We start from the raw sequence: 25,500 nt of genomic DNA, 5'->3' as shown, positions 1-25,500 counted from the left end.
GTATATGTCCCTGCCTCTGTGAGTGGCTTCCTCTGAGTCTTCCCCTCTGCCCTGACTCTCCTTGTTTCCAAGACCACCTCTCAAGTCTCTCCCTCTCACATCCCGAGAACCTTTCTGAACAGGCAGGGTCCAAGGCAACCTCACCCAGCACACAGGCGCAGCTCCAGCCTAGCCACCCTCCCAGCCACCCTCCCCATGGTGGGCAGCCGCTCCGGGAAGGAGGGACCCGGAGGAATCCACTTGGAGTCAACTGCAGGGTCCCAGGCCCTCTGAGCACAGAATGGAAGGCTACAGCATCCACACGGCACACAAAGCCGGAACCCCAAGTCCCAGGCAGGGTGATGGCCATTTAACCAGACCCCTGGCGGTTGGAGCAGGAAAGGGATAACAGACTAGCACAGCTTGTCGGGGCTCCCTGTCCCAGGAGAGGCGGTCTTGGGCTCTCGGTCCTCTGGGATTCTGGGGAGCTGAGTCTGGACTCTTCCAATGGCCTCAACATCTGCTAGACCCTCCTGAGACGCTCTAGATCCAGAGGGAAACTGAGGCGAGTGGGAGGTAAAAGAGAGGGGAAGATGGCAAGCAGGGAGTGAGTGAGGCAGAGACAAAGAGATAAGAGAATATGACCAAGAGACCAAGACAAACTGAGAGTGACAGGAAGAAGGGCAGGGAGAGACAGATCCCAGGTGCAGGAACCTTATGCATCCAGGCCCTTTGGCCTCATGGAAAGCCCCCAGGGCAGCCCTAGGCAGAACCTGCTCAGGAATGCAGCCCAGCTGACCCAGGCACAGCCCCACCCTGGGAAGCAGCCCAGCCCAGGTCCGCCTCCCAGACCACCCCAAATGCCCTCTCTCATCCTCTTCTGTAGCCAAGAGAAGCGGCCTCCTGGAGGGATCAGGACCCTCTGGTCTTACCCACAACACCCTTCCCCCACTAGCAATCAGCAGTGGCCCAGCCCCTCCACAGCCCATTCTTCTCAGCCCTGGCCTCGCCCAGATCCTGTGAGCTCGGGGCAGTGCCTGGGAAGGAGACCCCCTCCCCCACGGAGATTCCAGAGAAAGCCGGGGCTTTCCCACGGGCTTCTGGGGCAATTCACAGGCACCAAGGGAGCTGACGCCGGGAGAGGGCCTTGCCCTAAGCCAGGAGCAGCCACACCAAAATGAGCACAGAGGTCCCAAGTGCCCCGTGAAATCCCCCGAAATGGAGCCCTCAGGGCCCTGGGGAGTAAAGAAGACAGGGGCCATGCCCAGCCAGTTCTACCTTGTCATCATGCCCCTTCCCTAAACCCCAGCTTCCCTCTCTATATAATGGGGGGTGATCCCTGTGCCAGCCCCAAAGCAGAGTGAGCATCTAGGACCCCCCACCCTGGAGATCTAAGTCTCTGCCACCCTCACCTCCTCTCAACCCATTTCCTACTCCTCAAGGGCATTCCCCTGGAAGACATTTAGTGGAGAATGTGAGTACCTGCTGAGAGTTGGGGATGGGGTGGGGGCACCTATGGGCCTTGGATGCCTCCCCCACATCCGAGCTCCTTTGGGCCAAGACCCCCATGGCCACTCTGGACCAGGGGCCTCCGCCTTGGAGTTGGGGGTGGAAAGCCCCTTTTGGCTGTGACCCTGGGCAAGCAAGTCAGCTCCAGGACCTTCCCTCTCGGGGATAACAATCGTTCATTCTTCCCTTACAGGGAGGTGTGAGGTTTGAGGAGCAGAAATGCTCTAGCTCAATTAAGGGAAGTGAGGTGATTATTATCACCATGAGAGGTTCTGGGCCATAGTCAGTTAGGAGTAGGGGGTATACAGAGAGACAGACAGACATGGAGCCTGCCGGTTTGGCTCAGTGGGTTGAGCGTCAACCTATGAACCAGGAGGTCACAGTTCAATTCCCAGTCAGGGAACATACTTGGGTTGCAGGCTTAATCTACAGTGGGAGGTGTGCAGGAGGCAGCTGATGAATGATTCTCTCTCATCATTAATGCTTCTCTCTCCCCTTCTCCTTTCCTCTCTGAAGTCAATAAAAATATATTTTTTTAAAAATGGAAAGAAAATGTGCTTGGTGTGCTCTAGGATGTGGTCTGGCACAGGGACCCGTGGTGACAACACCTTGGTCTCAGAGGGTCAGGCAGGGCCTCAGGCCTGGGTCCCCAGGCTGCACAGGATAAAGAAGATCAGACAAGCTGTTTTCCCAGAGGGAGGGCCCAGCACGCAGGGCCCAAAGCCAAGAGCACAGCAGCCTGGGGAGCCTCCGAGTGTCCAGAGGGAAAGTAGACTGTTTGCTCTGCAGCAGGAAAATGGATATGTAAATGAACCACAACTGCCCGCCTCCAGGCTCCTGGGAGAGGCACTCAGAGCTTCAGGTCACCTGGATGCCCACTCATACTCATGCAAGTCTACCAGGGAGCCCCTGTGTGATCCTGAGAACACAGGACACATATGATCCCGTCCCACAGATCTGGCAGCTGAGGCTCAGGGAGGTACTGTGCCCAAGGTCACAGCTTGGAGCTGGCACAGCCTGCTTGGAGCTGATTCTGTGCCTCTGCCCAATCCTTCCCCCATTATTGGAGCAGATAGAGTTCAGGCCTCAGACCAGGCCCAAGCAGACGCCCCTCTCACGGGGGTTAGGTGGGTGGCGGTGGAATGAAGCTGACTGCAGGGAAGGGGAGGTGTCGGCATTTCCTGAGCTCCTGGAATCCACCGACATCAGCGGTGGTATTTTGCGTGCTTTGTCTTTTACGCAAACCTTCCAGAGGTCAGGGAGGCACATAACTTCATTTTCAGGAGAAGGAAACCAGGAGCCAGAGGAGATAAGTGACTCGCTCAGGGTCACAAAATATGGGAGTCACAGGTCTGAGGCTGACCCTGAAGTCATCAGCTGCCCACAGACCATGCAGACCCAGTGCTCCGAGTTCTGCCAGCCTGGGGAGACCCCACAGGGGTCTTGAAGCCACAACAACCACAGCAGCCACAGCCCTTGCTCTCACAGCCTCATTGGGGAGTTATTAATCCAGTGGGCCAATTCACCCATGGAACAGACCAGAGAGAGTTGAAATGTCTTGGCCGGAATACCAAGACTCTCTCGGGGGAAGAAGGTGGATAGAGCCGGGCCTGAAGGAATGAGGAAGACTCAGTCCGGTCAGGAGATGGGGAGGAGGGTAGGGCATTCAGGCAGAACCCCAAGGCCTGGGCACCAATGTCTGAGACTGGAAAATTCTGTACTGTGCATTTGGAGGGCAGGTACAGGTCCCAGGGGAAGCCAGGGTCTGAGGTGGGAGGGTGAAGAGGAGCTGAACCCCACTTCCCCCCACCACCAGGGGTCTCAAATGCCCAGGTCTGGGCAGGAACTGGGAACAGGGACAGCCTGGACCACTTGATCTTGCCTCCCCAGGTTCCTGGCCCAGAGCAAGAATCTTAGGATGCCTTCCTGGAAATCTGGGCTCCTGGCACTCAACATCTCCCCATAATTCCCCAGCCCAAATAAGAGCCCTAATCCTGTGGTTGAGAATAGAGAAGAGCCCAGATTTCTCCCGCCTCAGTTAGGGAGCAGGGTGGGGCCAGGGACCAAGCTCAGGATGGAGAGCAAAGAAAACATGGTCTAACTCCTGGCTCCAGCACCTCCTTAGCTATAAGATCCTGGGTATCAGCCTCTGTCATCATCTCTAAAATGGGCTCAGTAATAACACCCTCGCTGCCTATTTCACAAGGTGCTGGGAGGATTTTAGGATTAAGAATGTGAGAAAATGTACGCTGCTAAAAGCTAGTAAAGCATAAGGTATCATTATGAGAAATGAGGATTTGGGTGCCTCAGGCATGGGCGTGACTGCCCATGGTCTCTCAGTCAGGTGGCTACAGAGCTTGGTTTTACTGGGCCTCCTGATGGCTAGGCCAGGGCTCTCCCATTGTAAGACCTCCCCCCAAATCCCAGGGAGCCCCGCCCCCGGGGCTGATCCTCTTTGCATGGGTGGTGGCCTCCTCACATCCCAGCTCCTTCGGCCCAAGATTGGCTGCCACTCTGGACCAGGTACCCTGCCTTGGAGTTTGGGGTTGAGAGCCCAGTTCTGCCCCTTTTATAAGCAGTTTCAGCTCTGGAACCCTCAGTTTCCTCCTCAGTGAATGGGGACTGATAATGACCTCCCCTTGAGGGTCTGGTGGGAGGCTGACCTGACCTCATGGCTGCAAAGTGCCCGGGGCAGGGTCTGGCATACATTAGATGCTCCACAGATGAGGGTTCTCTCTCCTCGCCCTCTGCTCTGCCTGCCAGGCACTCCCAGGCTTGGCAGGAGCAACTTTCCGTCCTCCGGGAAGACTTGGCCAGAACTATAACCGGGAACATAAACTGGTGGGAGGACACCAGATCTTGGAAGAAGATCACATTACCGAATGGCCAGCGGGGTGGGAGGGAGGTAAAAAGTAGAGCAAGACCCAGGCTCGGGGACCAGTATAGGGGAACCTGCCTTCCCAGCCCCCTCACTTGGGGTCCCCTGGGGAAGCACAGTGTTCAAGGGAGGTACCCCTGCTCCTCCACTGGACCCGCATAGAATAAGCCCAGAGTTGTGGAGGGGAGGGGAGAGAAGAAGAGGGAAAGGAAGGGGAGGGGAGGGGAGGGCACAGGGAGGAGACAAGGCCAGGGGTCCTGTATTGGCGTTCCTGCCGGCTTTGAGGGCATACCCTTGGACACGTCAGGCCCCTGGCCAGAGCCTCAGTTTTCCTTTCTGCAAAATAGGGACAGTGATAATCATCTTATCCTCCTGCCCATCAATATGCACAGAGCACACACTGGTGGAGGGTGGTGAGGTGGGGGCAGGGGAAGGTGAGTTCAGGCCTCACATGAGGCTTTACCAAATAGGGCAAGGCTCCTGCTGTCAGCAGCACCAGGAGCTGAGACTCACCACACGGCCCCCATGTGCCCCATTCCACTACTCCATTGGTTCTCAAAGTGTGGCGCCCAGACCAGCAGCAGCTCCTGGGAACATGTTAGCTGGGCACATTCTCAGGCTGCCCACCCGCCTGCTCCACCCCCCAAGACCAACACAATCAGAAAACCTGAGGGTACAACCTGTGCTTTCACAAATGCTCCAGGAGACTGGCATCTGTCAGTTTGAGAGGCCCTGCACCACCTCATGATCCATGACCCACTCCTACTCCGGAGAAACTTCCTCCCACAGCCTCCTCTCCCCAGTCCCTGGCTCCCGGAAGGCTGCCGGGCAAGGAGTCACCATGGAGAGAGGTCATTAAACAGTAAAGAGAGCCCATAATTAGTTAATGACACCACTGGCTCTTGAAGAGGGGGTCAAAAGTCAAGTTACAGTTGAGGAGAAAAAGCTCCCCCATATCTGTCTTACACACACACACACACACACACACACACACACACACACACACACACACACGGCAAGAGCTTGTCCGCTTGTTTCTGTGGGCCTGCTAACTAGCAATGAGGGACACTGTCTGTCTGTCCCTCCCCCCAGGGAGACTGGAGCTAAATTTGAGGGTACATTCTAGTGGGTGTCAGGGAAAGGGCTTTTCCCTGAGAATCTGTGTTTAAAAAGGTCTGAGGGCCAGACCTTTTTGTGGGCAGTTTCTAGTCACGTGACCAGGAAGCCACTTGGAGGAACTCACTCCGTGGTTGTTGAGCACAAAGTGTATGTCTGGACAAGGTGATCGCTGATGCAACGTGGTTCGTAATAAAAAATGCCAACTGGCCTACTCGTGCCACTAAACTGGGTCACAGTAGTCCATGTGGCACAGGCTTCTCTGTGGACAGAAAAGCATGTGGTAGGAGAGGATTAAATAATGTGGAAAAATTCTCCCTTCCAATGTTAACTGATATGCCACAGCACAGGAAGTAGTTCATGTGGTATGCTCCCAATCACGCTCGTGCGTGCGCGTGCGTGTGTGTGTGTGTGTGTGTGTGTGTGTGTTCACACTGCTTATCTCTGAACGGTTATTTCCTTCTTTGCATCTGTTCCTCCCTCACCCAGCAAATTTCTCCACAGAAACCATTTCTTCAGTAATTAGAAAGTTATTCTTTAAGTGCCCATTTGGGTTCTATGGAGATGACTTTTTTTTTCTTTCTTTCTTTCTTTTTTTAACAGAAACATCTCTTTTGTACATCAGAATCACTGGCCTGGGGTGGCCTTGATTATAAGAGAGACTTAGTCCTCTCAGAGAGCATCCCACATCCCATATGGTCCCATCAAGAATGATCAGGGTCAATGAGTGGAAGCCAAGGGAGAGTAGGTTTGCTTAAATCCTATACCACATTTTTTTAAAGAGTCAGATCTGTCCAGAGACAAAAGGTAGTGAACTCTCCAAGCCTTGAGGTATGTAAGCAAAAACTGGATGTTTTCCATGGGATCAGACTTGGTGGGTGTTTTCACTCAATGAACCATTGAGCTACCCACAAAACCACAATCCTGCGAGTCTAGTTGCAAGCATCCAATTTGGCCTTCAACTCTAAGCCAAGAGCATCCAGGCTGAGGCTGCAGCTCCCACATTCTGATCAAGGACCACACCAGCAGAGACCCAAGGCCCTCCAAGTCCCCAGAGCTCCCAACAGCCTGGGGAATCTCCACTCCAGATCAGGGCCTTCCTCTTTGCCATTTCCCCAAAGGAGTGGCAGGATCAACCTTCATTCATCGTTATCAATCTCATTAGCTTTTTGGCTTGAAGGGAGGATGCATTGTGAGCTGTGCCCAGCATTAAGTGGTTTACCCACACTAATTGTCTCATTTAATCCTCATGCAAGCCCACCCAAGAGAGGGACCATTATCACTCTCCATTTAATCTCACGATAACAGACCAAAGCTATGAGAGACTGCAAAATCTGCCCAGAGGTGAGCAGGTAAGTGGGAGGAAGCGCTGGGCCAGCCCGAGGTCTGGCCAATGGCAGTCCTAAGAAGCCAGAAAGAAGCCTAGGCTGTAAGTACAACCCCAGTGGCTCCCTAGGTGCAGCTCACACCCCTCTGCCCCTCGAGGGGATTTCTGATTTGCACAAAGTTTGATAAACATGATACCGTGTTATACAGTCTCCTGGCAAAACCAAACCAAACCAAACCAAAACAAAACAAAAATCCTCTGCTGGACCCTGCCATATCTGGAGCATTGGTTAAAGCCACTCCTTCCATCCCATGCAAGGTGTGGGACAGAGAAAAAGGGAACCTGAGAAGCCTTTCTGGGAAAAAAATAAAGTAGATGACACATCCTTCCTGCCCCAGTTACATTTCTGCTGCATATTCAGAGAGGCAAGAGGCCAGGGAGGTTAGTTGACTATATGACCAAGTGACCTAAGGCCTACCCACTCATTCGCTTACCACAGAACTTCCTACAGACCAAGGCGCCTCACCCCTCATGAGTTTCTATTTCCTCTATTGAGGCTGTCCCATCAGGTCCCATTGCAACAACATCCTAATATTCCATCTCCTAAGACAGTGAGCGGGAGAGTGATTTTTGCAACCGCAGTAGTAGAATTATTCATTGTTATCATTATCCACATCGACAAATGAACACTTACTGAGTGCCCATTGCATACCTGGCATCGTCCAAAGTGCCTTATATCTATGAGGGGGAACACATTTTTTCCTTGACCAGGAACCTCTACTGGGAGAATGCCTCTGGCCTCGCCCCGCCCCCTTCATGCCAGGACCCACAGCGGCTCCTCTGATTGGTTCGTCTGGAAGGCACACTGGGCATGCTCAGTGGGCCCGCCTCCTGCAGAGCCGAGCTGCTTGCTGGAGCGTTCCATCACCTGAGCTCCTCTCCTCTGCCACCACCTGCTTCTGCAGCGAGGCTGGCACCGGCCCAGCGCCGCCTGGGACCGGACGGACGGGTATCTCTGCCAGTGCCAGGGAAAGCAGCTAGCGAGCCCTCTGGGTCCCGGATCTACAGCCACGCTCTCCCTCCGGCTGGCCTTCCCAGTGATGACGCTGGCGTTTGGCACTCCACCTTGGTCAACTGTTTTCTTTTTGCTCGCTTCCAAACTCAGGAGGAAAAAGGGGGTTCCTTCGAAAACCGCAACACGCTTAAGCTCCTTTACCCCTCCCAGCACCTCCCTGAATTAAGTATTATTATTTCCCCCAAGGTTGACGTGAGGAAACTAAGCCTGTGGGTGTCAAGGACTGTTGAACAGCTGGTTGAAAAGTTTTCTAATCACCAAGCAGCACTCGGGGCGTGTCCTCCACAATGGAAACTGGTGAAACTCCCGTCCATATCAGACTCTTATCTCCCAGGATCGGAGGCCCAGGGCCAAGGCCACTCCTTCCATAGACATTCCCTCTGTCTTTTGCAGGTTGACAAATGATATTCATTTTGAAAAAAAAAACACATATGCTTTACTAACAACAAAAAGCTCAATGTGAGCCCAAGTTCATATAATATATATTTGTTTAACTATGTATAAGATTTTTGATAGCTTTATTGTGTCTTCTTAAGCATAAAAAAAAAACATATGGGCTCACTACAGAAGATTCAGAAAATAGGAGAAAGTAAAAAAATAAATAAATAAAGGTCTGTAATCTGATCTATATAATCTCTCAGTTGTGTGTATATTTAAGTGGATTCATCTTCTTGTTGAGTACAGTCGTGGGGGCTGGGACAGCTCTGCCATTCTGTGCCTGTTGTGTCTCCACGGGAGTGCCAGGACCCGCCCACTTACAGAATGCCTGCAGAATGGGCCAAGCACACAGAAGTCCCTTCGAGAATAAAACCCTGTAGATGCCCACTGCGACATCACATGGGCCTCGCTCACAAACACCAAGTGCAGCAGAATTGTTATAATTCTGTAGCTCAAAAAGGGCTGAAACTTGTCCAAGGTCACATGGCAAGTGTAGGATGATGAGCTGGGATGAGAACCCAGGTCACTTGATCTCCAGACACGAGCGATTCACCAAGTTTTTCTGCCCCCAGAGACTTAAGTCCTGCTTCCTATTAATAATAGCCAGCCTACCAAAACCAGCGTGTACCCACATAGCACTTACTCTGTGCCAGGCACACTTCATAAATGATTCACGTACATGAATTCACACCGTTCTCAAACGGCGCTACGAGGCCAGTGTATTACCATCTCCGTTTTAGATGCACAGAAAGGTTAAAATGCTTGCCGAAAGTCACGCCCCACAGCTAAATGGCAGAGGCGGGGATAATTTATAGGCCGCTTGGTTCCAGAGTCCGTGACATTGCCATGACTCCTTCCCCACTCTCCTAGGTCAAGGCCAGCTGGAACCCGGGCCAGATCTGAAGCCTGGCTCCCTCTAGCCTTGTCTCTAGCACTCCATCTACTTCTCTGTATTGGCTCTGTGAGCCCAGGTCTAGATCCTCAACAACTCCCACCCCGGATCACCCTTCACACATGAGGGAAAGCCAGGGGTGGTAACCAAAGAAGGGGCAGGAGCCCCCACTACCGGGAAAGAAGATAGGGGAGAGTGGGGGTGCTTCCCAGAGACTCCCACTTGGCGTCCGGAGGGATAATATCAGGGGTGGACTTCTTGGAGGAATGAACCTCCCACTCCCCCAACCCTGAGCCCGCGCCCTCACAGGACAGTAGCGCCTTCCGCAAATGACTGCTGAGTTGAGGTGCCTTCTCTGGCTGAGTCAGGGTTCACTAAGGACCAGAATGACCCCTCAACAGGCTAAGGCTGGAGGAAGTCTGGTTGTTCCCCTCTCAGGAGGCCAAAGGCAGGGCCTCACAAGGGAAACTGAAACACCAACTGAGCAATCCCAGGCCAGGAGACCATTCCGGCCTCCCTGGACCCAGGTTCCAGGAACGAGGAGGGCAGGCCTGAAGGGCAAGGTAGGGGCACTCAGACCTGGCTTCCAAGGACTCGCCAAGGATCTGGCACCGCGCTGGGTCCTGCTGGGCTGCCCCAAGGAGAATCACTTATTCATTCAACCATCATTTCCCGACTGACTGCTGTGTGCCAGGCCTGGAGCCAGAAATCAAGGATACAGAGCTGGGCAGGGCAGTCCCGGCCCGGGGGTTCCCGGAGACATTTAGTATGCCAAAGCACAGCGGCCAAGAGCCGAGTACTGGGTGTACATAGCGCAGAGGAAGTGGGTTCAGGAAAGTCGGCCACTGACGTTCAGACCTACTTCCCCTCAGGAAGCGTAGAGTCATGTTGGGGAGTCCCAGGTACCACCAGGAAGAGCCAGGCGGCACCACACAGCCAGGTGGCACCACACAGTGGGATATGACTCGTGTCTGGTGGCACAGACACATGCTGGAGAGCACAGAGGGCCCATGCCATAAGACACACTTTTGTTTTTTCCTCATGTTCCCCTGTGAGGTCGTTACCATTATTATCCCCAATTCTCAGATTCAGAAACTGAGGCTCAGAAAGAGTCACATAGTGAGGAACGAGCAGGGTGAAGATTGTGGCTCCGAGTCCAATTCTTCACCACCATGCCACCCCATGAACCTAAGGGGCAGCCAGGTGGAAGGGAGGTGAGGGTGCTTCTAGTGGAGGAATAAGCAAGAGTGAGGAGAGGGGACTGATTGTTGTACGTCTGAAGAAGCCACCCACTTCCACTCTGTATCAAGAATCTGTGTTGTGAACGTGTGCATCTGTGCCCTATTTTACGAAGGACAGATCCTGGCTCTAGAACCCTCTGAGACCCAAGGAGAGAATAGGCCATTAGCAGAGCAGAAGGAAAGCCCAGAGAGGAGAAGGCACTTACAGAAGGTCACACAGCCTGCAAACTGAGGACTTGGAATGAACTTCATGACCCAGAGGACAGGCCTCTTCCCTCCCCTCAGCTGCTTCTCATAACAGCACAGAGTGAATCAGCTGTGGACAGGAAAACCATGGTGGAGGGGGAAGCCCAGGGGTGAGGCAGGAACCAAACACCAACTGGGTCTGTGGTTGGCCTCCTCCTCACGGGCAACATCAGGGCGAAGGGAAGAGGGAGGCGATGTGTCCCATACGCTTATGTTTACCTCTGGGCTTCCCTCCTGGCTCCTTGGATTGAGGCTTGGAGGAGAGGAAGTGGTGGGCAGGGCAGTTCCCACAGAGATGAAACCCCTGACCCCTGCCTGTTTCCAGACTCTTTCCTCCCTCCTGCCTCCCCCAGAGTCAACTCCTGAGGGTTGGATGGACTTGATTACATCACAACCGCCCCCTCTGGTGTTCCCCCGGGGGTGGAGGAAGTGGGTAGAACAGTTTGGAGCAGGGGGTGAAGGCCAAGGCAAAACCAGGTGGTGCCAGCTGACCCCAGAAGCTCCAAATCCAAAGGAGCGCTCGAGGCTTGGGTCTGCTCCGCCCGTGCCAGGAGGGCCTGTCCGGTCCTCAGGGAAAACGGCTTGGGCCCAGGGTTGGGGGTGGAGGGTAAATGGGGAGGAGAAGCTTCCATTCCGTGGCTTAAAAGTCTGAGGCCGAGAAAGAAAGGGGACTGCCCCACGTGGCAGAAAGTTCCGAGGAGCCTGGAGGAACCCACATCCACCCACACACGCAGAAAACTGGTGCCCCCACGGGCTAACCTCTGGCCCCGGCCCTCCCAGGGCTAGGGCTATGAGGGGAAGAGCCACAGGCATTTCTCCCCATCTTCCCAGCTCCCAAACCCACTGCTGACGGGCTAAAGCTCTGCCACTTGGCCCAGGTGCCTCCCATCATGGCGAACACAGGGGCCTCCTTGGGTGGCTCCTCCTCCCTATCACTCCGTAGCACTCATCCCGGCACCTCCCCTGCCCACCCCGTCCAGCACCTTCTGAGCCCCTGCTATGTACCGTGATCCAACCTGGGTGGAGAACAGAAAGAAACACAGGGACACTCTCACTTCTCCCACGTCACCTGGGTCCCTCCCACTCCTCTGCTGGTGCCTTTTCTAAGCCCCAGATGCAGATACCCCCAAAACTCCCCGACCCCCTCCTTCCCTTGTCACCACAGCCATCAGCTCCTTATCCCTTAACCGCTGGCTGGGTCACCCACTCCGGCACATCTGGCAGATCGCCTTCCCTAAAGTGCCACTCAGACTGTGTCACTCCCATGCTCCAGTGGCTCTCACTTTCTACACATCAAATCCAAATGTCTCACCTTGGCATTCAAGGCCCTCCACGAGTTGACCCAACCTACCTGCACAGTCCCAGCTCTTCAGCTGGACTGATCAGCCAGAAGTTCCTTTCAGTCTCCTTGAGCACTCTGACCTCCTTGCCTCTGACCAGACATTTTCCGCTGCCCCAACACTGTCTTCCTTGTGGCTGCTGAAACCTTCTCTCCCCCGCTCCCGCCCCCACCCAATCCGTCAGGCTCACCCAAACTCCACCGCTTCCATGAAGCTTTCCTAATGACCCCTCTAGCCCTTTTTCCATTTATCTCCTGCAAACTGTAAGCAGCTAAAGATGGGATCAGTGTGTCACCGCTGGTCACTCATCATGTGGGGAGGAGAGTGGCGCATACGACTTTCCAGGCGATGTTTACTAAGCATCTCCCTCCACAGGCTCCTCCTACCGACTTCTCCCTCTCCACCACACCGAACTTCAACCTTATGTCAGATGCTTGGAGAGGGGAGTCTGTAGCCCCAAGTTGACTCAAGCCCAATCTGGACTTGGAAGCCCAGGTGGAGAGTCTCACCAACTCTAAGAAGTGCCCTCATTTCCTGCCCTGCTTTCTCCAGTGCCTCACCTCTAAGCACCACGTCTACCCCATACTTTCCCTCTCTCTCTCTCCTCCATTTGATGCAGCCTTCAATCAGACTGTGTCCATTGTATTTCCTAGCTGGTTCTAAAGCGTAGGGCTCATCTCCCCAAAGAGATGCTGGCAGCCGGCATACAGCATTCCCAATCTCCTCTGGTGCCCATCTCTGATCAGACGGATAACAGATGCCCACACTGCCTCATACCTCCACCCAAGCCCAGTGTGCAGTAGAGGAGCTGGATTCGAGCCACCATAGCAGTACAGACCCATGAAATCCCATCTGGCCTGGAGCCCTGGACCTGAGGTACCCTCTCCCGAAGGACCATAGTGCGGATGGGGAGTCCTCACTGTCAGCAGCTCAAAGTGAAGGCAGAGACCAGGTCGGGCTAGTTCACCTCGGAAACAACACCTAAGAGATAGTAGGTGCTCTGGACACATTTTTGTGTTTATTTCACTGGACACCCAACCAACCTCAAGCCATATTATAGAAAACTCAGCCGCTCTTTGGTTCAGATGACAATCTGAACCTCAACCCTGAAATGGACAGCGTGATGCTGGTGGCAGGTGGCAATTTCTGGCTCCCACAGGGTCAGAAGGGGATGCGGCCAGCCTCTGACCCTCCAAATCCCAGCTCATTCCCAGGCAGGAAGCCAGTCCACCACCTGCCCGTCCACATCAGAGCAGCTGGCATGGAGTGTGGCCTCGCTGAGAGCCTGGCATCTTGCTAAGCACTGTGTTCTCATTATTCCATTGAGCCCTCTCCACCACCATTGGGTACTGTCCTTACCCCCACTTTACAGATGAAGAAACTGAAGCTTACAGGGAAGAGCAATCCAAGTCAGTTTGGTCCCAAAGCCCACCTACCACGGCCCTGGCACAGGGAAAACCACAACCACCAAGGACAGAAACCTCCAGAACCAGGAACTAACCTAAAACCTTGGGCATGCAGCAAGAACCCCAGGCCCTGGGCTTAATCTGGATCCAAAGTCTGGTGGGGTTTCCCCTTATCTTTCCCATTCACCGGATGAGAACTTGTCCCCTGCTTTCTGCCCTGGCCCCCCCCAGGCCAACTCACCTTGGGGGTGGGGGAGAGCCCCTGGGAGGTGGACAAAAACCCCCTTGAGTTTCTGGCCCAAAGTCATACTGAGCTTTCAGAGTTGGGGGGAGGGAAGACTGAAAACTCCCTGACTTGGGCTCCACTCCCTCTGGGCTTGTGGGTTCAAGCCCCAACTGAGTAACTAGTGTGGGTTTTGAAGCAATTCGCTTCACGCTCCCGAAGTCGTTGCTTTGCTCAGTGCCGCTCGGCAGGCAGAAAACTGCAGTCTGAGCAACGCGATTTGCATGTCTGGCTGAACTGCACTTGGCTCTCACCTGCCAGCCCTCACCTTCCGGGGTTTTAGTGAGAAAGGGCAACAACGGGACCATGAAGTTCAGTTGGTTCAACTTCCCTCCTTTTCCTGGAACCCGAGAGGTCCAGAGCCCAGGGGGAGGGATCTGCCGAAGGACACACACACACAGCTGGTGCATGGCGGAGCTGGAGAACCGGGGTTCAGGACTCCGGAACTTAAGCTTCTTCTCCACCACCAGCTGCCTTCGCGGCGGCCAGACCTGTCACTTGTTCCAAGAAAGCTGCCCAAGCGCGCCCTGGAAGTGGTGGCGGAAAACTAACTTTGCTCCCGGCCAGCGTTCCCGGACCCCCTGCTCCTCCTCACCTGCTGGTTTGGCTTTCTGTTCGGCGCAGCAAGCCTGGGGTCGCGCGATCGCTACCCGGTCAGCGTCCGGCTGTGCAGAGACAGGCTCACCCACTGCCCGCGGTCCTCAGAGAAAGCAGAAGCCTCTGCCAAGCCCCGCCCCCGCCCCCGCCGAGGACACGCCCCGCCCCCTGCCTTCCCGAAGCCAGGTCGCCTTTCAGGCTCCTCCCACCTGGTCCTCCCCGACTCCGAACCCGCTCGCTCCGCCCTGGACCCGGCTGGGGTGGAGCCCCGCCCCTTTCCCCGCCCCTTTGCCCCGCTTCGCTGCGGCCGCCCAATCTACACCGACAAGCCCCGCCCCTTTCCCGCCCACTTCCCCGCCCCTTTAGGCCGCCCAATCCACACCGCCAAGCTCCGCTTCTTTCGGCGTCCAATCTACACGCCAAGCCCCAGTACGCAGAGGCTGAGTCCGACCCCAGGCCCGCCCCCGCAGCTCGGTCCTCGGTGCCCTTCCAGCTTCCTGGACCCCCGGGATACAGCCTGGCTCCCCAACTGGCGGGGCTCCGCGCTCGAGCCCTGCAAGGTGGGGAGCCCCACTCGCAGAGCTACCTAAACCGGGCCCGTCCCTCCTCGGCCTTCCCAGTCTTGCCCTGGCCCCCCCGCCCCTCTGGGAGGAGGCCACGCCCCTCCCTCAGCGCCTACCCAATTCTGTCCGGTCCTGCCAACCCGAGCCCGGCGGGCGGGCGAGCCTCCGGCCCCCACGCTGGCATCCCCGGGCGGGTGTATGGGGGTGACCGGTGAACGAACGGTGTGGGAGCGGTTTGCGTTCCAAGTCCGAACCTCTATCATCAGGAGGCGGCTTGGGCCCAAGCACTTTTTGAAAAGACGGACAGCTACCACTGATAGAACTCTGGCCAGGTGCCCGGCTCTATGCAAACTCTGTAAAAAAAAAAACAAAAACAAAACAAACAAACAAAAAAAAACTACTGGCTCCTGAATTTGCACAACTCTAGGCCGATATTGCGCCCATTTTACCCAGGAGCAACCTGAAGCCAAGGAAAGGGAAGTGGTGGAGGTGTGAGAGGGATCCAGCCCCAAGCCTTGAATCATAGGCTTGACGCTGCCCCAGCTTGCCTGGACTGGCTGGCCCCTGTGGAAGTGGCCTGGCCCAGCCAGATGTTGGGGCAATGCCCAACAGGCTGACTGAGGTGAAGAAGGAGGAGGCATGGGTTGATGAAGGGGTGGGGACGGGAGGGATGGCAGGAGGGATGGTGGACCAGAACCCTCAGAAGGTGACTTTCTCCCTTGAGAAGACAAAGCCCAGAATTCAGATGGGCTGCAAAGGATCTCCAGATGGCTGTGGTGCCCCCACCTGCATTCCAGCCCTCTGCATTCTCACACCCCAGGGACTGGCCTCAGGAAGGTTTCGGAGGGCGGGTTACAGACCAGGGCCGTTGACTTGCGCAGTTGTCAAAGCTCTTTCATTCCCATTATCTCATTGGAATCTCCTGTGGAAGTCATTCTGCGTGGGTGGAGGAGGAAATTGGATCTCAACCAGCATAGTCCTTCCCAAAAAATGGTCCCTGCACCGCAGCAGCACCTGGGAACTTGCTAGGTATGTGTGCTTTGGGGTCCCATCCCAGCCCTACTGAGCGAGACATTCTGTCGGAGGAGGAGCCTTGCAATTTGTTTTAACAGGGTCTCGAGGTGATTTTGAATCCCACTCAAGTTTGAGAAGAAGTTAGAGTGGTCGGATGATACAGACCACACAGGCTCCTGGGAACCTGGTGGCCCAAGGCAGGTCCAAGCATGCAGAGAATTCTTCTGAGTTCATATGAGCTCAAAACTGATGACCATTTCAGGGAAGCGAGATCTTAAATGCTTCAGAGGACAGGTTAACCGTTTCCATTATGCACATGGAATTACGTGGGAAGTAAGAAAGGTTACAGGACGGTGAGGTGAGAGCAAGGTGGGGATTGGATTACAGGGTAGATAACAAGATTCTGTGCCTTCTTGAAGGCGGTTATGATTATTTCAAAGATGTGTATATTTAGATGCACAGGGACGGAGCTTGCTTAAGGCAAAAAACAAAAACCCTTTTACTAAAAAAAGTTATGTGCCTGGCAGGTGACTACCTACCCTCCATGACCTGCCAGTTAGGAATTTATGACCAGATCACCATGTGAGGTGACTTTCTATAGAGCCCCTTTTCATCTACAGGACTTCACTTTTGTGAGATAAGTCCTTAAAGGGGTAATACCCTGTTTCCCCAAAAATAAGACAGTGTCTTACATTAATTTTTGCTCCCAAAAGATGCGCTAGGTCTTATTTTCAGGGGATGTCTTATTTTTCCATGAAGAAGAATACGGTACACATTTATTGTTAAATGAAAATAAAGGAAATTTATTACCTGTGTACGGTATGGTAGTACGGTAGTTGTCAACACAAACCAGACAAACTGAATCCTACAGTATCAAGAATTTATTCATTTATTTAATGACAATCATGTCATCATCTTCTGGAACATCATCATAACAATCCAATTCCTGACTTTCCTGGTGAATTTCTTGTGACTCCATTTCTTTCAGAATCAGTGGACCAAATCTCTCATGTTTAGCCTAGGGGGGCCTTATTTTCGGGGAATGCCTTATATTTCACTCAGAAGGAAACCTGTAAGTAGGTCTTATTTTTGGGGGATGTCTTATTTTCGGGGAAACACGGTACTACCGATGTTGAGAGTGTATATTGAGGATCAACTCTGATAGTGTTCATGAAGCGTCAGCCCACACTTGGACACTGTACGTGCACAACAAATGTTTTTTTCCCAGTAAAAAGTCTTCTTCATAGAATCTCCATACCAAATTGTTCTTCCCATGGAGGGACACCATCCACCCTGCGAGAGGCCGAGAGCCTGACCTGCTCCCAGAGGATGCCACTGCTCCTGGTTAAGGGACACACTGTGAGAACCACGGTGCTACTCTGCCTTGGGCTGGGTTCGCAGCCAACCTATGCAAAATGGGCATAAAATGCCTTCCTCTCCTACTGTGCTCATGCCCTGCCCCTCAAACTGGGTGTGTTGGTGATGGCGATTGGCCGTTGACAAAACAGCTGGATCTCATTGGCCCCTCCCTCCTCCAGTCAGACATCTGATCATGTTAGTCCCAGCTGCTACCCAGGCCTACTTCTGTCACTCTAGATTAGAGATGGGAGCAGCTGTGGCAACATGAAGGGCAGTCTACAGGCAGCTTCTGAAATGCCTGCCATACTCCTGCCACCCGTCCCCACTGGGGCATTGGTCCCGTTCCCTAACATGAACTACCCTAACATGTTAATAGTGCAAATTAAGGCCCACATATCTTACATATAAACTTTTATTTTTTTAAATATATTTTTATTGATTTTTTTTAATTTTTATTTTATTTATTTATTTTTTTTTACAGAGAGATAGAGAGATAGAGAGTTAGAAACATCCATGAGAGAGAATCATTGATCAGTTGTCTCTTGCACACCCCCTACTGGGGATATGCCTGCAACCAATGTACATGCCCTTGACCGGAATCGAACCCGGGACCTTTCAGTCTGCAGGCCGACGCTCTATTCACTGAGCCAAACCCGTTTCGGCTAAACTTTTAACAGACTGGAAAATAAAACATGTTTATTCTCCTGTCTTGAGAAATATTCTTTAATAGAGGCCTGGTGGATGGATTCATGCATCAGTGAGGTCCCTCTGCCTGGCCTGTGGGGATCAGGCTGAAACCGGCTCTCCGACATCCCCCAAAGGGTCCCAGACTGTGAGGGGGTGCAGGCCAGGGCTGAGGGACCCCACCAATGCACGATCGGAGCCAGGGAAGGATGGCGGGAGGGCCCATCTCACACAGTCCCAATCAGCCTGACTCCAGCAGCAAGTTAACTTGCCGGTTGGAGCATCTGCCCCCTGGTGGTCAATGCGCATCACAGTGACTGGCTGAACAAGTGGACAGACACTTAGCATATTTATGCTTTTATTATATAGGATAATGACCAAGAAGGCCATGTTCAAATTTAAAATTCTTGGAATTCTCTGTAGGAACTGACAGTGTGGGGTGAGTCAGCCTTAACTTGATTTTCAGCCCACCCATCTTGATTTTCCTCCTAGCCCCACGTCTTTCCTATGTTACAAGTGGCCTAGACCCAAGCATATAAATATCCCAGCCCATGTGGCCAAACTGTCCACCGGTCTTGCCTATATTCTGTACTTGGTCACCTTTTTAGGGATGCACACAGGGCCACATTGTACCCTCAGAGGGATGATCCTGGGGAAAGTGCTTGTGTAAGCCCTAACACTGGTGTTGGGTCCTCTAGGCAGAGATTTCGGGGGGTTTATATGCCTAAAGCGTGACTGAAGAGAGGGATGGGGTGAAGTGCAGACTCTGAGTGGAACAGGTCTATGGGTAGCACTGCCATTTGTCCTTGTCTCCCCAGCACCCAGCACCCAGCACCATGCTCACACACATTGGAAGCGTAAGTCACTGAGTAGATGTGTGTCTGAGTTCTTTACCGACATCAAATCAGGCTGGTTGTGCCAGCATTTCCTCTTTTCAGTAGCAGTCATGTTTTGGCATGGCTCACCTGGGCGTTTTGCTGGCAGGGAGCAGAGCTCCCTTTAGTGAGAGACTACTTGCATCTCTTGTGAAATTCTCCAGTCCCATCCAGAAGTGAAGCTGGGAGTTCTGGAGGTGGGAAAAAAGGGGCAAGAAGAACGAATCCAGAAGCCTTGAGAGAAGATATCAAATGACCAAGTTGGAGGCAGGGGAGGTGGTAGGATGGATATGCCCATGGGCGTCCCAGCTTCTCAGAGAACCCCCCACACCGGGTGTGGCACAGGAGAGGCAGAGCAGGGCACCTGAGGGTTCTGGTGGGCAAGGACATGGCTGTGAGGGTCTCACTGGTGCCCATAGGGAGGGAGGGAGGCAGGAAGAGCGCTGCATCTGTTTCCTATCGCTCGGGAACAAACCACCCAATCATGTAGCCCATAAATCTGCAATTTAGGGTGACTCGGTGGGAAGGGCTTATCTCTGCTCTGTGCAATGTCAGCTGGTTCAGCCGGAGCTGGAGCATCCATTTCTGAGATGGCTAGCAAGTTGGTGCTGGGCCAGCGCTGGGGACCAAGGCCTCTCAGTTCCTCTCCATGAGGCCCCTCTGCACGCGACGTGGACTTCCTCATTGCAAGACAGCTGGGTTTCAAGAGCAAGCAGAGAAGCTCGTTGCTTTTTCTGACCTAGACTCTAATCGTGTAGCATTGCTTCTTTCGTATTCTATTCGTGGAGGCAGTCACCAAGGCCCACCTGGTTCCAGGGGAGAAGACATACTCCCCCTCTCTCTCTCTTTTTCTTTTTTTTTTTTTTTTAAATATATTTTATTGATTTTACACAGAGAGGAATTGAGAGGGACAGAGAGTTAGAAATGTCGATGAGAGAGAAACACCGACCAGCTGCCTGCCTCTTGCACACCCCTCACTGGGGATGTGCCCGCAACCAAGGGATCAAACCCGGGACCTTTCAGTCCGCAGGCCGACGCTCTATCCACTGAGCCAAACCGGTCCCGGCCATACTCCCTCTCTTGATGGGGGATGATGTGGCAAAGTTTAAGAAGACCTTGTAGGATGGACGCCACTGTTGCACCTTTTCTTGCTGGCCGGGGCCTCAGCCAAGAAAATACACCCTCCCCCAAGTAGGTTGTAAGAAGGACTGGAGTAGAAATTCCTCTGATGGGAACTGAGCATCCGAAGTAAGCTGACTCCACTTCTGGGGATTTATCTGAAGGAACTCAAAACACTAATTCAAAAGAATGGTATGCACTGCTCTGTTTGCTGCAGCATTATTTACAATAGCCGAGACGTGGAAGCAGCCCCAGGGCCCTCTGATGGATGAGTGGATAGAAAAGGCTGTGGTACGTATGAACTAAGCTGATTTAAAGAAGGAAAGCAGACAATATTTCTCACATAACCATTCGTGCGTGAATGCGTAAGTCCCGCGGCAGACAACGAGTCTTCAGTACTTTGTTATATTTATATTCTTTCTTCAGAGTTCTTCCTTGGAGTAGAGTTAGCACCTTCTTCCCCTCCTCCTGAACTGTTTCCTTAAAAGTTGTAAGTTTATTTATTAAAGTTATCAATTTAAATAGCACTCACTCCTTTGGTCCTTACAGCAAGGACCCCATGAGTCTGTGAATTTCCCAGATGTGGAAATAGAGGCACTGAGAAGGTAGGTAACTTGCCCAAGGTCACAAATAGCAAGTGATGGGGGAAAGAGAAATGAAAGTTGATGGGCAACCCAATTTTGTTGCAGAAACTGAGAAAGGCCTGAACTGGGCAGGACATGGGTGCTCAGAATCAGGACATGGGTGCTCAACAGTGAACCGCATGGTCCATCCCCAAAGGCTCTCATTGATCAATGAGCCCCCTATGCCACCCCCTCCCTCAGGGCCCATCCACAATTTCTGGTTATACCTGTTGTTTTCCACTTTTGGCTATCAGCTTAACTCTAGCAGGGTTTGGGCACCCGGAACAGTCATGATCCCACACCCCAATATATGTTAGTTTATCTACTTATAATTGAGATGAACTAGTATGTACCAATTTGCTAGCCATGTTGCATATTCAGAACCATATGTAAAAACAAAATGGAAAAAGACATTTAAAAAAAATTACTTAAAATAATTAATATAGTTTCAAAAATAAAGAAAGTCTATTATTTTCTCTTTGACCTACCATGGCTCCCATTCCCACAGGGAAGAATTGTTGGGACAGAAAGCAGAGATGCCTCCTCTGGACACCCCTTACTCCGTGTCTCAAAATACTCCTCAGTCCCTGAGATGGACAGGGAGAACAGCAGGAAGAAGATTAGGCACCCTCGCCAGTTTGGCTCATGGATAGAGGGTCGGGCCTGTGGACCAAAAGGTCCGAGTTCAATTCCGGTCAGGAGCACATACCTCTCATGCAGGCTTCTCCCCAGCCTGGGCCCTGTCAGGGCTTGTGCAGGAGGCAGCCAATTAACATGTTTCTCTCACATTAATGTTTCTCTCTGTCTTTCCCTCTCTTTTCCACTTTCCCTAAAATCAATGTAAAAATATTTGGGTGAGGATTAACAACAACAAAAATAAAAGAAAGTAACAAAGAAGAAAAAGAAAGGAGGTCAGGCATGGGAGTCTTGCACCTGCCACTGGGTGGAGCTGCACAAAACCAGACCAAAATCCTTTAATCCCTAATTAAACCAGGGCTATCAAGTATACGTCTGTGGCCCTAACAGGTGAGAACACCAAGACTCAGAGAATTGAGTTGAAAAGTTTTGAGTTTGTCACCAGCATTTCACAACTGGGAAATTTCAAATGAACACTGAGATGTAAAACTAACTTTGAAAAATAGACAAATCCAAACAGCCTGATGTGTATTCTCATGGAGCAGCAGCTGGCTGGAGCTGAGTGTGGCTGCCCCCTTCAGTCGTAATATACACCGTCCAGCTGGCCACAGTCTCCACCACTCCCTGTTGCCCACCCAACCTGCTTTTCTCATTTGGGTGACCTGCCTGGTCCCTGCGGGCAACTGAGTTTGCAGTCTGGTGTCAGCAGATGCTGGTTGAATTGGCGAACTTTCTACGTAGGGCAGTGCCAAACAGACTGTCCTAGGAAAATAGGGACCCCATATTCTCTTGTTTCTACTCTCCACCATGCTCCCCTGGAAAGCTGCAGTGTTAGCACAGCTTTCCCCTGAGAGATGGTTTAATCTCAAGTCCCTGCTGGGCTAACTTCCTGGTCATGTGACCTTAGTCACCTCTATGGGTCTGTTTCCCCACCTGTATGTAAGATACAGGCAATGCACACACAACATTTGCTACGTTAGGGCTCTAAGTCAGACCAGTTTGTTGTCTCCAAGTCGTTACTTTCAACAACAGAAATAGAGTGGAAAAAAGAAACTTAATTCGCCATAATCTTCTCTCCAAAGTGGGTATTTATCGCCCTCTGGTGTCCACCGTATTCAGTGCAGCCAATAAAGAGAAGCCTAGAGAGAGTAGGAGAGAGAAGGAAATCTGGAGGGCAGGGGAAGGTCCCCACCCCATCCTGGTGGCAGGAGTGCCAGGCGAAGGTAGACATGAAATTAGGTCTCCTTAGCAGGTTCCAACAGGCAGATTCCCCATCCAAGGAAACTCGGGGTATGGGATTTACAAGCCAATGCTGGCCAGCCGACAGTCCCCCTGGGTGTCTGGAGGCCTCAAGGACCCAGTGACTCTTATTCCACAATGGTGATGAGATAATATCAAGTCTAGTCGGCATTATAAGCACAGGAAGTGTAACCTGGTGGCTAGTGCAGAAAAATGTACTAAAAGGCATTTGCAAAGCCCCCTGAGCTATTGGGAGGTGGAGGCAGGGAGGAAGGTTGGAGTTGGCTGGAGAGTCAGGATCAAGCTCAGTTTCCAGGAATAAGGTCTCAGATTACTGCAGAACTGGCTGAACAAGACAATTTGTCTTCACCCTCCTCCATCTGACACCCATTTCCCCCAGGAACCCCTGGCAGACCACCACCAGGAGATCACACCACAAAACACAGCTCCTGGCAGAGCTGTTCCCTCCGGTACAAGCCTTACAGGGAGGGTCTGACTGGAGGAGCCCAGGCCACTTGCTGGAAGGGCTGGCTGCCGGGAGGCTGGGAGTCGGAGTTCCCATGTCCACTCTGGGTGGTAGAACCTGTAATGTAGAAATTTCGTCAAATCCGGAAAGACTATTACTACTTAAAAGACGCAAGGCAGCTTGAATATGACAGCTGTCTACCACAGCTCGTCCTGCTGGAGAGCGTGCTACATGCGTGCTGGGCACTGTCTCATCTGATCCTCACAGTGATAGGAAAGGAGGCCAGAGAGGTGTGACAGGCCCCATGAAGGGGGGTCTGACAGGTTTGGGCTTTAGTTGGAAGGATTGGGGCAGGGAAACGGATGACCTGACTGTGTTTTAACAGGCTCCTCAGGCTGCTGCTGAGAACAGGCCTGAGAGAGGCAAGCCTAGAAGAAGGGAGGCCAGGGAGGAGGCCACTGCATGCGTCCAAGGTGGTGCAGGGAGCATCCAGGGCACATCGTAGAGGGGACGCGCCCAGAGTCCAGCATGGGGTCTCAGGCCCTCTTCCCACAGCTCCGCTCCTGGCTGTGCTGTTTACGTCTGGACAAGATTTCTCCTGAAGAAAGGGTACACACCACGACTTTAGCCATCTTTACCCCAAACTCACTCTAAGGGACAAAAAGCCTGCTCAGGGAAAGCATGGATCAGACTGTCAAACCTTAGAGGGAAGGTGGGGAGGGTGGGGGGAAGGGGGAGAGATTAACCAAAGGACTTGTGTGCATGCATATAAGCCTAACCAATGGTCATGAACAACAGGGGGGTGGGGGCATTCGTGGGGAGGGGTTTGGGATGGGAATGGGGGGATGAGGACAATTGATTAATACCTTAATCAATAAAGAAATTAAAATAAAATAAAAACACAAGGGGGCGGGGAGCCTGCTCGGGTGATTCAGCAGAAGAATGGCAGGAACACGTCCATGCTGTGGGTGGACCAGGTGTCGTTGGGCCTCAGTGGGTCTTCCAGGGATCCATGCCCACCATCTATGCTGCGTGATGGGCCACGTGCAGCCTCTCTCTCCTCCCTCACGTTATTCATTGGAAAGGTTTTCCCCAAAAAAGAAAAAGCCGGTGGAGAAAGGTGAGCCAATAAACCCATAAAACCGAATCTATGAATATTATAGAATGGAGCCCATTTCCGGAGTCTGTTTGCTGCCACCAGGGGGCGCGGGCGTGCTCCCAGGAAGGGCCTGTCCCAGGGGGTCCTCCCTCCCTGCTGCAGCGCCCCCACCTGGGCATCTGATGTGGGCATCTGATGAGGATAAGGAGCAGGACTACTAACTGGCCACGAAGGGTCCTATTCGCTCACAAATTACTGTGAACCCGGGAGACTCACATGGCATTTGTAACACACAATAAGATCTTGAGAATTCATAAGTCCAAAGGACTTGCGCCTGATCTTCCTGAGGATCTCTGCCATTTAATTAAAAAAGCAGCCCTAGCTGGTTAGGCTCAGTGAATAGAGCATTGGCTTGCAGATCGAAAGATCCCTAGTTTGTTTCTGGCCAAGGGTACATGCCCAGGGTTGCAGGCTCAATCCCCAGTGTGGGGTGTGCAGGAGGCGGCTGATCAATGACTCTCTCTCATCATTGATGTTTCTATCTGTCTCTCTCCCTTCCTCTCTGAAATCAGTAAAAATATACTTGGGGAAAAAAGCAGTTGCTGTTCGAAAGCATCTTGAGAGGAACAGGAAGGATAAGAATGCTAATTCCACCTGATTCTGATCGAGAGCTATATTACTCACCAGTTGTATTTACCAGTTGGCTCAATATTATAAGACCAAATGAGTCTCTCTCCCCTTCCCCCCTCATTGGAAACACAAGTCCATCCACAACCTCTGTCTTGGTTGTATAAAATGTCTATGTACTCAAGCAACAAAGACATTGTTTAACTAGAAAAAAAAAGAAGAGAAAAGAAATGTCTGGATAAAGCTGTTCACTGAGCCACACATGTGCCTCCATCAATGGCCCGCACATGCACACACACACACACACACACACACACACACATTTTTATGAATTAAAAAGTAAAGGACACTTATACACGTGCTGTTGGTTCTTGAATGCATTATCACATTCCTGAGCATGACATGTTTTTTTTAAAAACCTAGAGAAATGCTGAGTGCTGTACTGACCACCTTCACTCACCAAGGAGCTCCTGATCCATCGTGTCCATACAGTGTGTGCCCAGCGGACAAGCAGGCACACCAAAGAGTCCATGTGGGGTTGAGTAATTAGACGATGAGTGTTTTAGCCACTTTATGTTTAAATAATAATTGGGGGCTTGGTTGGGAATTTGGGGTGGGTTAGGAATGCATTGTTTTTGATATAGAAGAATGTAGTCCCTCATTATGCAAAATTCACTGTGTGAAACTTCAGGCATGGATTCAATTTTTAGGCTGAGACATACTTCTCTATATAAAATGAAAGACCTGGTCATAGTGATACCTGATATTAATGGGTCCTTCCCATACCCTGAGACTGCTAAACCTTGAACATGCTGTAATTTATTTGATATTTGAAATAGGCCTGAGGTTCAATATGCTTGTGATGATTA

The 25,500-nt window shown here is 52.2% G+C and overlaps 1 protein-coding gene across 3 annotated transcripts in view; it reads right to left on the bottom strand.

Annotated features, from left to right (window-relative positions):
• Positions 1-14,481, bottom strand: part of CD82 (CD82 molecule) — a 46,783-nt gene extending 32,302 nt beyond the window's left edge. For 2 of the 3 annotated variants that reach the window (XM_036427004.2, XM_036427003.2), the window contains exon 1: positions 14,326-14,481. The gene's annotated coding sequence lies outside the window, so the exon portion shown is untranslated. The remainder of the gene's footprint in view (positions 1-14,325) is intronic. The other variant, XM_036427005.1, reaches the window with a different exon arrangement.
• Positions 14,482-25,500: the final 11,019 nt, after the last annotated feature.

Source organism: Pipistrellus kuhlii, unplaced genomic scaffold (genome assembly GCF_014108245.1).
Source record: "Pipistrellus kuhlii isolate mPipKuh1 unplaced genomic scaffold, mPipKuh1.p scaffold_m20_p_9, whole genome shotgun sequence".
Taxonomy (NCBI): Eukaryota; Metazoa; Chordata; class Mammalia; order Chiroptera; family Vespertilionidae; genus Pipistrellus; species Pipistrellus kuhlii.
Note: the sequence above shows the minus strand (reverse complement) of the source record. Positions and strands in the feature narration are given on the sequence as shown.